Source organism: Manis pentadactyla, chromosome 2 (genome assembly GCF_030020395.1).
Source record: "Manis pentadactyla isolate mManPen7 chromosome 2, mManPen7.hap1, whole genome shotgun sequence".
Taxonomy (NCBI): Eukaryota; Metazoa; Chordata; class Mammalia; order Pholidota; family Manidae; genus Manis; species Manis pentadactyla.
Genome location: NC_080020.1, coordinates 204742081 through 204756629, shown reverse-complemented (window position 1 = coordinate 204756629; position 14549 = coordinate 204742081). Strand labels below are relative to the sequence as shown.

The following is a 14549-nucleotide window of genomic DNA, read 5'->3' as shown; positions in this document are numbered from 1 at the left end:
ATGCCTAATAACCTTCACCTTCATTTTCTTAAACTATTTCTTTAGAGGTACCTCAGGTCACTAGCCTGTAAAACTTACATTTTAATAACGAGCATGATAGTCTTTACTTGCAATCCCTCTGTCTATAAATCAAAACTGTTCCTTACCTTTAAAAATGGCAGAAAAATCAGTTCTAGGAAACAAACATGTTTTAAAATATGCTCAACTCTACAAACGGCGGTAGAGCACTCACTGGATGAAAGTGCATAGTACCCACTGACCAATAGCACATAGTATGGTCTGCCCCACTATACCTCATTAGCTGAAAGGGCATGACAGCATCCGTGTATGAACAAAGTTTATAAACAGTGTACTATAAAATAAAATTTTAAATGTATGTTAAAAGTACACAGATATGTATATATACACATACATAAGCGTCCATAATATATTTTAAAGGCAAACATTAAGACAGTTTGGAACTGGAGAGGGTGCTACATCAGGTAAGAGGTTTAATTATGTTATAGGTGAAGACACTGAGCTCCAACAGGCTTAAATATAATTTGCCTAAGCACTTCTGATTGTATTTGTTATAGCTATTACCAACCTCATCGAAACTGACCTGTTTTCAAATCTCTCCACCCTATTAGATGACCAAATGGTTGTGCTGTTAAAATAATAGAGTTTGGAGAATGAAGTGATTTTCAGTTCAATGCTTTCCATTCACCATGCCATCCCACTCTGACTAATGTGTGTAGGAAATGAACCTTGTAAACTTACTCCTCTTCCACACTTAGCATGACTAAACCACCTTTTTGTGTGCAAAATAGAACTTAACAAAAGTTTTATTTTATACATTGAATTGCATGCCTACTGGGTTTAACTGTCTTCTCAGATACCTCTACTTTTATGGCTGACTTACTTGCATATAGCAGTGAATCCTAATACCACATGGGCTGTTTTGGAGGGCCTCTCAGTCCAGTCCTCTTCATTTTTTTAAACTCTTTTTTCTTAATATCAGTGACACACTCTATTCTACTTCTCTTTCTTTGCTCCTTTTCCCATTCCTTGTACAGTTCCACAGCTTCCTCCACCCCTCCAATGTGGATTCTATCCTTCTCTGTCAGCCCCTTGTTGTTCTTGCCCTCAAGTAATCTCATTTACTTACACATTATGAACTATTACCTACATGGATGACTCCAAATCTATCTCTAGTCCTTATTTCTCTCCTGAGTGTTAGACCCATACTTCAAATTGTTAGGTATCTCCACCTGTACCAAAATCTCAAATATAATGTGGAAAAAAACCCCACCTTACTTGAAAATCATACAAGAAAAACTGTACCTCACAAATGAAATACATATATATTAGAGAAACAAAGTGTAGACAGCCCCCGGTTTCATTAAAATATAGTCCCAGAAAAACTTGATTTCATTAAAATAAAGTCCAGCATCAGGTAAGCTATAGCAACAGATTTACAAAAACCACAGAATTTCAGAATCAAAAGGAACTTCAGAAGTCATTTAACTCAGTCCCTATTTAGCAGGTGAGAAGGAGATACCCACAATCTTGAAGCTAACTAGGGATGCTGTAAGTGCTGAACCTGTGCCTCCTGGCATCTAAGCCATAACTCTTTCCACTAAACTTTTGACTGTCAAACTGGGAGGCATGTTCTAGGAGCCCCACTGCATAAGGAGTAGAATGCCCATGAACTGTATCTGTTTATATAGTGGACTTCTATATAAAACTTGGTGTGAAGATACTTTAAGAGACAATGGCATGCCATAAATGCAAATGATACACTATCAATCTTTATAATTTGAAAAGGTGAAATGATTCCTGATCACACAAAGGATCCCACTGTATTATATAAAATTGTAAATGTACTAGAAATCTAACAAAAAGATAAAATGCTAGAGATATATTAAAATGAAAATATTTAATCAATAATTTGAATTAATTTTTAAGAACATCAAAGCTCTTTGAGGAAGTAGTTTAGGTTCTTCAAAAACACATTTTAGTGTAAACTGATCATATCATTAAAAAAAATACAACATTCTTTGTTTTACAAAGAAATGCATGTAAACAACAGAATTCTTTACTAATAGTGCTCCATCTCCAGCTGCTCTTCAATTTACAGTTCATGCTGAAGCAATTCAAACTATCTGCAGTTTGCTGAAACATGGCATGCAATTTTGCTCCCACTGTTCTCCATGCCTATCATTCATTCTCTTATCCTTTCATCTACCTATTTGACTTTCAAAACCCAAATCTCACCTCAGTTGGGTAGACTTCCTTGTTTCTTATCTTTCTAAAACAGAATTAATCCCCTTATTTAAATGATTTATTGAAATCTATTATATACAAGACCATCTGTCAGGTGCTAGTTACATAGAGATGAATAAAAAATAGTTTCTGTTCATACGGGCCTTATAGTATGCTCTGTGTGAATCCTTGTACTAGATACTATTCTTCTGTTTTTGGGTTTGTCATACTGAATTACAATTACATGTTCCCTTTTCTATTTCCACTATTGGACAGTGATGCTACAACTGGGCAAGGCCTTATTTATCTATTTATAGAATCATTTTCTTTTTGTTTGTCAGGTGCTAGTTACATAGAGATGAATAAAAAATAGTTTCTGTTCATACGGGCCTTATAGTATGCTCTGTGTGAATCCTTGTACTAGATACTATTCTTCTGTTTTTGGGTTTGTCATACTGAATTACAATTACATGTTCCCTTTTCTATTTCCACTATTGGACAGTGATGCTACAACTGGGCAAGGCCTTATTTATCTATTTATAGAATCATTTTCTTTTTGTTTTTCACTCAAAACCTCTGACATTCAGGAAATACTCAAAGCCTCCATGTTGCTGGGGTAAGAGGCATAAAATATTTCTTTCTTATAATGAAGACTGAAAAGGGGTGGTGGTAAGGCTAGACAGTCTGGTTGATTTCAGGAGCATAAACTTTTAAAGTAGAAACCATTCAACACATCAAGGCAGTTAAAACTAAAACAGATGTTTACTCTGTAGAACCAAATGAACTGTATATAACCACAGTGAGATGGTTTAAAAGAACAAAAACCTTGATACTGCTTATAATTCAAGCACATAAAATTCAACTGTTGATTAAGTTTCACACCTTGTATGATATATATAATTTTAGAAATTCAAATTCAAACAAACTAAAAGTCATTGATGGTTACTTATAGCCAAATAAAATCTATTAGGTAAATAAATAAAACAAAGAATTAGGTTTAGACAGAAAATAACACATGATGATGCCAACTGTTCTTCTAAGTTTCTGGACATTAACTTTTATGTCATCCTAAATCTGTCAAATTAGGATGACAAGATTCATTCATCCAAGAGACTAATAAACTAATTGTGACAACATGAATGGACCAAGAGGATATTATGCTAAGTGAAATAAGTCAGAGAATATATTCATAAACGACAGATCCGACAAAGGGTTGACACCCAAAATACATAAAGAGCTCACACACCTCAACAAACAAAAAGCGAACAAACCAATTAAAAAATGGGCAGAGGAGCTAAACAGACAGTTCTCCAAAGAAGAAATTCAGATGGCCAACAGACACATGAAAAGATGCTCCACATCGCTAGTCATCAGAGAAATGCAAATTAAAACCACAATGATATATCACCTCACACCAGTAAGGATCACCACCATCCAAAAGACAAAACAACAAATGTTGGCGAGGTTGTGGAGAAAGGGGAAACCCTCCTACACTGCTGGTGGGAATGTAATTTAGTTCAACCACTGTGGAAAGCAGTATGGAGGTTCCTCAAAAAGCTCAAAATAAAAATACCATTTGACCCAGGAATTCCACTTCTAGGAATTTACCCTAAGAATGCAGCAGCCCAATTTGAAAAAGACAGTGCCCTGTGTTTATTGCAGCACTATTTACAATAGCCAAGAAATGGAAGCAACCTAAGTGTCCATCAGTAGATGAATGGATAAAGAAGATGTGGTACATATACACAATGGAATATTATTCAGCCATAAAAAGAAAACAGATCCTACCATTTGCAACAACATGGATGGAGCTAGAGGGTATTATGCTCAGTGAAATAAGCCAGGCGGAGAAAGACAAGTACCAAATGATTTCACTCATATGTGGAATATAAGAACAAAGGAAAAACTGAAGGAACAAAACAGCAGCAGAATCACAGAACCCAAGAATGGACTAACAGTTACCAAAGGGAAAGGTACTGGGGAGGATGGGTGGGAAGGGAGGGAGAAGCAGGGGGAAGAAGAAAGGGGGCCTTACGATTAGCATGTATAATGTGGGGGGGGGGCATGGGGAGGGCTGTGTAACACAGAGAAGACAAGTAGTGATTCTACAGCATCTTACTATGCTGATGGACAGTGACTAATGGGGTATGTGCGGGGGACTTGGTGAAGGGGGGAGTCTAGTAAACATAATGTTCCTCATGTAATTGTAGATTAATGATACCAAAATAAAAAAACAAGAAAAAGAAAAAAAAATAGTTGCACTCCTATATTTGTTGCATCATTATTTAAAATAGCCAATATTTGGAAGCAACTGGAGTGTCTATCAACAGATGAATGGATAAAGATGTGTTGCATATATACAATGGAGTACTATCCAGCCATAGAAAAGAAAGAAATCTTGCCACTTGCAACATGGATGGACCTTGAGTGTACTATGCTAAGTGAAATAAGCCAGGCAAAGAAAGACAAATACCATATGATTTCACTTACATGTAGAATCTAGAACAAACAAAACAAAAGAATAAAATAAATGGACTCACAGACACAGAGGAGTCTGGTGGTTACCATGGGGGAGGAATTGGGGTGGGTGAAATAGGTGAGGGAGGTAAAGAGGCACAAAATCTCTATTATAATATAGATTAGTCAGGACGAAAGTACAGCATAGAGAATATGGTCAATAATACTGTAGTATCTTTCTATGTTGACTGATAGAACTATACTTACTGGGGTGAGCATTTAATAATGTAGTTAACTCTTGAGTCACTATGTTGTATACTTGAAACCAATATAATATTGTTTATCAACTATACTTCAATAAAAAAAAGAACAAAACAGAAAAGACACCTATTAGGGAAGATGTTTGTCAAAGGGTACAAAGTTTCAGTTGTGCAGGATAAGTGAGTTCTGGAGATCTAATGTACGGCACAGTGCTATAGTTAATATTGTACTGTATACTTGAAATTTGCTGAGAGTAGATCCTAAGTGCTCTCACAACCCAAAAAATGGTAACTGTGAGAGGTAATAAATATGTTAATAGCCTCATAGTGGTAATCATTTCACTATGTAAACATGTATCATCAAATTGTACACCTTAAATATATACAATTTTTGTCAATTATACCTCAATAAGGCTGGGGGAAAAAGAAACAAAACAAAAACAAAGAATACCTACAAAACATACCTTTTAAAACCTAATTATCTGTCAGGCTAAACTTTTTTTTTTGGTGTATAGTGAAGTAACAAAATACATTATTAGCCCAGAATCAAGTATAAAAAGTCATTTAAAAAATATTAAGCTTTTTATTATCTAATGAAATAAGTTACCAACAAGATCTGTATTTGAAAATCACTAAAAATATATTAGCTGAAATAAATTTTTACTTTTCTTCAAACAATAAAGAACTACTGAAATACATTCACTAAGAACTACCTGTACCTCCCACTAATTAATCTCTATATTTGGGAGAGAGAGGGGAGGTTCTTTTAAGTTCTAACATATTTTTGGTTTTTAGATGTTTTCTTAAGTTGAAGGAAATTTGTGAGGATCTGAAGGGACACAACTTTTAAGAAGAAACATATACTTTAGGTATGCAGGAATTTTGAAAACAACCAATCAATTTAGCCACTAACCATGCCTAAATATTATTTTAAAGTTTATACAAGCAAATATATGCAAATTACATATGCAAATATAGAGTACAATTTAAATTTTACCTTTATTATATTACGAATTCTTACTTATCAGGATTTCTCTAACACTTTATGATAGTTTAATGGGATCATTAAGGCAGAGAAGTCCAGGAAGCAATGACATTAGCATCACTTACTAGAAATGTAAAATCCTGGGCCTCATCTACGACCTTCTAAAACTATAGGAAACTCTGGGAGGTGGCCCAGCAAAATACAGTTTAACAAGCCATCTAGGTGACTCTGATGCTTAATAATTAAGTTTGAGAACAACTGATGTAAGGCACAAGAGCTTGAAGTTATCTCCTGGAACATTAATGATTAACTCATTATTAGAACAGTTTAAATGCTAAACACTTTCACTTACTGAAAATTAAATGTTGGTATAATTTTCAAATTATTATTTATTAATCACAATACTGTAGAAGAATGCTCTGGTTTACATAATGGGAAAAATACTTGCAACTCATATATTTGATAAGGAATTTATACTCAAAAAATATAATGACCCAATTAACAAATGGGAGAAGAATCTGCATAGACATTTCTCCAAGGAAGATGTACAAATATTCAAGATGCACATTAAAAAATGTTCAACATTGTTACTTCTTAGGGAAATGCAAATAAAAACCACAATGAGATATTACCTCATACCCAATAGAATGGCTAGAATCAAAATTACAATAATATACTGCTGGTGGGAATATAAAATGATGCAGCCACTTAGGAAAACTGGGAGCTCCTTAATCAAACACAGATTTACCATATGCCCAGCAATTCCCCTCAGAAAGAAATGAAAATATTATGTCCACACAGAACCTTGTAAACAAATGTTTATAGTATCGTTATTCTTGACAGCCAAAATGTGGGAACAACCAAAAAGGCCATCCATTGAAGAATGGATAAATACAATATAGTATATCCATTCAATGGACTGTTATTTGGCTATAAAAGAGGAATGTAGTACTGGTACATACTACAATATGGATGAACCTTGAAAACATTTTAAGTCAAAGAAGCCAGTCAGAAAAACAACACATTACATGACTCCATTTATGTGAAATGTCCAAAGTAGACACATCTAACAGAGACAGAAAGGACAATAACAGTGGCCTGAAGCTGAGAAAGGACTGTGTGACAGCTGAAGGGTATGGGTTTCTTTTTGAGGTGATGAAAGTGATTGATAATTGACTGTAGAGATGGTTGCACAACTCTATGAATATACTAAAGCCCACTGAACTTTATATATACTTTAATGGGTGTATATTTTATTATGTATTATGTATACTTTAAATGGGTGAACTGCATAATATACAATCTCAATAAAGCTCTTACCCAAGAGAAAGGGGGAGACAGAAAAGAAAGAAAAAAACATGTATATCAGCTGCAAGAGTAGTTTCAGTAGCATGCCTAAACCAAATGTTTAACAATTAGAAAATAACTTTATACATTGTGAATAAAGTTTATGCATTATGCATTATGAATACTAATAGCAACCTGGGCACCCAACCTGACTAGGATTGATTTGAATTATAGTATATTTGTTTAGAAGTTAACTACCAAAATTGAATTATAGTATATTTGTTTAGAAGTTAACTACCAAAATTTTCAAATGTTGAAACTTCTGAAAAAGCAACATTTATATTTGGAATATACAGATATTTCAAAAATAAGCTTTAAAAAGTAGGTGTATGTCCACTTCATAAAATGCTCAATTAATTTCTTGTTTTTAATTACCAGCAGCACACAGGGAGCAGGAGTTTTCAAATTATGAGCACAGAACTAAGGGCTTCCCCAGAAGTTCTCTGAGTAACACCAGGTAAAGGTGAGGAGGTAGCAAAATTCTACTCATCACCTCTGACAACAAAACAAAACAGAAAAACCTTTCTTTGTGATCTGTTAATATACTTCTAATAATGTTTTCACTGAAGATCTCTCTTTTTTTTAGTACTATTTCTACTTTTAAAGAGGGAGACAAGTTCATTATTGAGATAAAAGGACAAGAGTTCTAAAGTGTGAGACTGGTGGGATGGAGGAAAGGAAAGAGGAAGAAGAGATTTTCACTTTTCTTTTGCATGTATCTGTATTATTTTAATTATTCAACTATTGAATGCTTATTACTATTTAAAAGAGACAAGATCTCCCAAACTGAGTTATACAGAAAATTTCAATCTTTTAAGTCCTTTTTCTTTTTTTAAAGAATGCTACAAAACGATTTTGAAGATACCCATCATTACCAGCAATATTGGCTATTAAGTGTTGGCCATTTGAAACTTTTTTTTTTTTAATATAGAAATAAACTAGTATTTTTGCTGAAACCAAGGTATCCAGACTTAAACACCTTAGTACTATGAATTACTATAAAGCATTATATACTGAAATTCTAAGAAAGAAGCCACAGAAAGAATGTTTTGGCTTATGCATGATATTTTTGTTCCACAATGGTGACTATATGGAAAAATTAGAAGTTACTTAATGGTAGAACAACAAAATAAATTCTGTAAAATTTCAGTACTTTTTAATACTTCAATTGCTCCAAAAAGCAGAATTCATTCCATATACTAACACTATTAATAAGGTACCAATAAAAGTAATAAGCTACATATTTGGTCAACTTCAAAGCTGCTGAACCTAAATATTGTAACATGACTCTCAATAGAAGACAAAAATGCAAAAGAGCAGAAACAAACTAGAATTGTCTTATTATACAGATATGAAAATATTTCTGGTTACTTACACTTTTCCCACCTTGCAAAGTTTTAAACAACTTCAGTAAAAGTGCTAGTGTAACACATATAACTTAAAATATAGTCATAAAGAAATTCCACTGCACTCAAGTCATGGTAGCATTATAGTACACATTTTACAAACTGAAATTTGATTCCAAATTTCAAATATGGTCAATGGAATGAAAAATTACTTTTACTAATAGAATTTGAAAACACAAAGTGTCCTGGCTTAGAATGGGGATGGTGGGTATATATACTAACACTATTAATAAGGTACCAATAAAAGTATTAAGCTACATATTTGGTCAACTTCAAAGCTGCTGAACCTAAATACTGTAATATGACTCTCAATAGAAGACAAAAATTCATAACAGATTTTTAATTTCCTTGAGACTTTTATTTTCAAGAATTAGTTATATAGCTGTAGCTACTATGAAAAATTAAGTATAATAATCATTACCATCTAAAAAGTTGTAGTGTTTCATTAGGAAATAATTTTAATAAGACTTTTTCAGTTATTTCTATTTCAAGACCAACACCATACAACTTCAGCTGGAAAAAAAAACAAACGTTTTCACAAAAAAATCATATATAAATGCAGGATAAAATTTCTAAACAGTCTGGTCTGGCTTGAATACAGCCAGAGAAAACTGCCACCTAATTTATATTAGGAACACTATCAGAATAACAACAGATTTCCCACTGAAAATCACAGGGGTCACAAAGAAGTGTCTTATTTTTTAGGTGCTAAACGCAAAGAGCTATCAACCCAGAATCCTATACCCGGTGAAAATACCATTCCAGACTGAATAAGAAATCAAGACATTTTCAAATTAAACTAAACTAAGAAAATTAGTTGCCAGTAGGCCTACCCTAAAAGAATGGCTAAAATAAGTTCTCACAATGGAGGGAAACAATAAAAGGAAGGACCTTCAAAACAGCAGGAAAGAAGGAAGAACATGATGAGAAAATATATAGGTAAACACAATAGGCTTTCCTTCTCATCTTGACGTTTCTAATTTTGTTTGATGGTAGAAGCAAAAGTTTAGCACTGTCTCTTGTGTTTCTGAATGTACACAGGGGAAATGTTAAGACAATTATAAACAGAAGCAAGTAAAGGGAGAGAGGTTAAGCTTTCTCTATACTTCTCTCAGTCTGATAAAATGATACCAATAGACTGTGCTAAATTATGTATATATAACACCTAGAGCAACCTCTTAAAAACCATACAAAAAGATACTTAAAAACACTATTATGTATATCAAAATGGAATTCTAACAAACATTCAAGTAACCCACAGTAAGAAGAGAAAAAGAGAACAGAATCAAGAAGCAGAACAGAAAACATTAACTAAAACAGCAGGCTTAAGCCATAACACAGCAGTAATTGCACTGCATGAAAATGGTCTAGAAGTGTCTATTAAAGGCAGACTACAGAGTGGATTAAAAAACATGATCTAACTATACGCTATCTACATGATAATCACCTGAAGTATAACGATATAAGAAGATTGAAAGTAAAGTATAGAAAAGCAAGAATAGTGGTATTAATATCAAAGTAGACTTCAAAGCAAGGGAATTTACAGGAGACAGACAGTGGTGACATTATGTAATGATAAAAGGGTCAATCCACCAAGAAGACAGCAATCTCAAATGTGCATCTATCAAACAAGAGCTCCAAATATATGAAACAAAAACTGAAAGGAGAATACAGAGACAAATCCACAGCTAGACAATTAATTCAACACCCCTCTCTGAGCAAATAATAAAACTACTACAGAGAAAATCACAATAAATTTAAAAGAATTCAACCAACAGGAATTAATTAACATTAAAACTCCATACAACAGCAAAGGAATACAATTCTTTTCAGTGCCTAAGCAACATAAAACAAGGTAGAACATAACTTGGATTACTAAACAAAAATTTAACAACTTGAAATCATACGGAATATGTTCTCTGACCACAATACAATCAAACTAGAAATCACTAATAGAAAGATAACACAGGAGAGGATTAAAGATGGCGGCGTGAGAGGAGAGACAGAGGCTTCCTCCTAAAACCATATACAATTAGAAAATATAGTTGGTGCAACTAATCCTGAGAGAGCAACAGGAAAGAGGGCTGTGCCAGACTACATACACCAGGAGAAAAGAGCAGACCTCATGGAACAGGGTAATGTACCAAAGCTATGGCCTGGCGGAACCCAAGCCCTTTCCTCACCCCAGCTCACGGGCGGAAGAGAAATGGAGCAGGGAGGGAGTGGAAGGCCTGGGACTGCTGAATACCTAGCTCCAGAGATCTGCTCTGGGAGCACAAAGCTACATTTCATGGTGCTTTCATGATACTCATGGTGATTATGGGGTTGGAAAGTTAAAACAGGCAGAATTCCTGGAGAGACTGAGATTCCAGCCGCTTGTGGAAAGCAGGGATCCATATCCGGCTGCTCTGGGACAAAAGCTTATACCTGTGTGCTCGGCCCACTGGTTCAGGCAGAAGAGACAGGCACAGCAGCTGGGAAGCAGGAAACAGCTATTTCCTCCCCCCAGGCACCACCAATACCACTCCCCTGTAACCCCTGACACTGCTTCAGGGGCAGAGAAGCTCCAGAGAGTAGAGTTTCTGGACACTAGAGGGCGCCATAAACAAATATGAAACACCGAAGGATCCTGGTCCAGAGTAAAATTAATATAACTCCGGAGAAAGATTTAAATGAAATGGACCTTATGACTCTTCCTGAAAGGGAGTTCAAAATAAAAATCATCAACATGCTAATGGAGGTACAGAAAGATATCCAAGAACTCAGGAATGAATTCTGGTCAGAGAACCATCATTGAACAGCACAATGAGGGTATTAAAAGTAGGTTGGATAAGGTGCAGGAGACGATAAATGAAACAGAAACTAGAGAAGAGGAATAGAAAGAAGCCAAGGCACAGAGAGAAAAAAGGATCTCTAAGAATGAAAGAATATTGAGAGAACTGTGTGTTCCAATTCAAACTGTGTGTTCCAATCCAAATGGAACAATATTCGCATTATAGGGATACCAGAAGAAGAAGAGAGAGACAAAGGGATAGAAAGTGTCTTTGAGGAGGTAATTGCTGAAAACTTCCACAATCTGAGGAAGGAGATAGTCTATCAGGCCATGGAAATCCACAGATCTCCTACACAAGGTGTAAGAAAATAGTTAATTTATCCTCCCATTTGCCCCATGTTCCCAAACACATAAGCAGGTGAGAATTATGCCTGGGCTTGCCTGGGGCCTGACTGGGCTTACCCCGCCTTATCTCTAAACATCCCGACCCTCCCCCAAAGCAACAGGCCAGGCAGATCTGCCACAATAAAAGGCACCACGCTGCAGCCCTCTCTCTCTGTCTCTGTGTGTCTGTCTCGCTGCTCTCTGTCTCTCTGTCGCTCTCTGTCTCTCTGTCCCACTGCCCTCTGTCTCTGTCTGTCTCTCTGCTGCCCTCTCTTTGTCTCTGTCTCTCTGTCCCCCTGCTCTCCCTGCTCTCTCTCTCTCTCCCTCTCTGCTCTCTCTGTCCCAGTGCTCTCTCTGCTGCTCCCTCTCTCCCTCTCTCTCTCTCCCCACCTGCCTCTGGGGCAGCCACTCTTTCAGATAATAAAGTCTCTTCCATGGGCCAGTGTCTCCTGAGTCATTCTGGGTAAGGAGGATTGCGGCGAGATACCCCTTCATTGGTGCCGTGACTTGGGATGAGGCTCTCCCATTGACTTTGCTCTTCCTCCGGGAACCTGAGCTGCTTTGGGAACCCTCACTGCCCGATCCTCCTCCACAGGCTCACCACCCATTTCCCCGGTCGCTCATCTTTTCACCCAACACTGGCCTTCAATTTGGTGAGTCTCCCCTTCATGGTCGACTTAAATGTCCCTTTGGAACCTGGGAAGTGACCGTTGAGTGTCCGGCACCCCCAAGGGCTCCTCTGGGACAGGGGCACCCCCCAACCACGACTTTCAGAGTCACGGTTGATCCCTATACTCAACCCTTCTCTGCCTCCCCATGGTGAGAATCCTCAACCACTGAGGCCCAGTCTCCCTTTATCTATGTATCTACTCTACTCAAAAACTCCTGGTACCAGGTACCTAGCCTCCCCAGCTTTTTCTCCTCAACCCCACAGTTAGAGGTGGTGACAACCCCGACTGTGCCTGGTCTTCTCCATGACCTTCTCAATCGCTCAGGGACCCTCAGCGACTTCTGAATGGTCTCGTTCTCACCATGGGATCTGGCCCCTCTGTTCCCGCAGAGTCACCGCTAGGGTGCTTACTCAATAAGCTAAAGCCCCCACCTCATCCAGACCTCAAATCTGTTCACTACTGTATTGAGATCTGGCCACAATATCCCTTGGACAATCAGTCTAAATGGCCCCCAAATGGCTCTTTAGATCCTAAAATTCTCTGCGACTTAAACAACTTCTGTGAGCGTACTGGCAAATGGAAAGAGATCCCATATATCCAGGCTTTCTCCTACCTCTGAACCAAGCTCTCTCTCTGTCTCCCCTGCAATCCTAAACACCTACTACTTGCCTTAAAGTCCTCACCTCTAAACTTTTTTCACGTTCCCAAATATCCTCAACTGCCTATAAACTCCTAGACAATGTACCACCACGGGCTCTCTTGTCCCCTCCTGGCTCATGCCAGGAGCTCTGTCTGTCCTCTCACTGTATCATTACATCTCAATCTGTATGTTTGTGGCTAAGTGTGTAAATGAAAGATATTTTTCTACCTCTGGATGGTATTAATAAAAACTGATTTAAAGACAAGCGCTTGTAAAAATTGGGCATTCTGAAACTTCCAGAAAAATTCTAATAGAAGATATTAAGCATTAATGCTAATTTAAGTTGAACTGAAATAGACATGTCCTTATGGTTATCAGCTGCCTAAGTTTACCTAAAGTCATTTAAGTTGATGGTATCTGTTAAATCTTTCAAAGAAAAATGCTTAAAGTGAAGTGTAGCTTTGTCTAATGTGAGTAACTATTTAAGCAAGTGCCTTAAAACTTTTAACAGCTTCCCAAAATCAAATTCAAAAAAGGTGCTTTTACCTCTAGTTAACTCTGATATTTTCCAGAGGGCCCATGGAACATGTCAGAGGAATTTTTACTCACTGGAGAAAATATTTGGCCAATTTGGCTTATTTATCTGATATATAATTACCTGCTTAATTACCTGGAAGGCACTATCACAGAGAATGATGCTAAACTTTGTTACTGAATGTTTTGTGTTACAAAAATATCCAAAATTCCCTATGACAACTGTCTTAGAGTAAGCTCTCATCAGATCTTTAACCATTGTCATTTGTAAGTCTTTTATCATCTATACGCACTGTTTCATTACTCCTAAAACAGTAAAAAACTAGATTTCGGCAAAACAAGTATTACTTACATAGGATTAAGTAAACTAAGGAAGATAATTTTGTAGCTTTTTGTTTCAAATGTTGTTGATAAAGTGTTTTAAGCTTTTTCTCTTAAGCTGACAACAGTTTAGTAAATGACTGCCTTTATAAGCAGAATTGAAACTTTATCTTTCTCTCTACCTGATTCCTCCAGAATTTAAAAACTCAGTGACTATTTTTATATTTCATGGTAGTATGTTTATTTGTACAAGTTCAATAAGAATCTGCTTTCCTTGTAAGAGGACTAATTAAAAACACTGGTTATATTACCAAGGCTTTGACTGGAATGTCATACATGAGAGACACGTGTGTAAACTCAGATATGAACAGACAGCTTTAAGGAACTAAGATTGACTTTATAAAGCCAACAAAGCCCCTTAGAAGAACTGGCCTGGTACCTTGCTTACAGAGTTCCCAGCAGCCTTACCAGGTGAGTAAGGAAGGTCACTTCCTGGCAGGTGCAGGAACCTCAGGAAGAGAGGAATT

The 14549-nt window shown here is 36.4% G+C and overlaps 1 protein-coding gene across 3 annotated transcripts in view; it reads right to left on the bottom strand.

Annotated features, from left to right (window-relative positions):
- SOS1 (SOS Ras/Rac guanine nucleotide exchange factor 1) overlaps positions 1–14549 on the bottom strand; it is a 115341-nt gene that overhangs the window by 77263 nt on the left and 23529 nt on the right. The window lies entirely within an intron of this gene.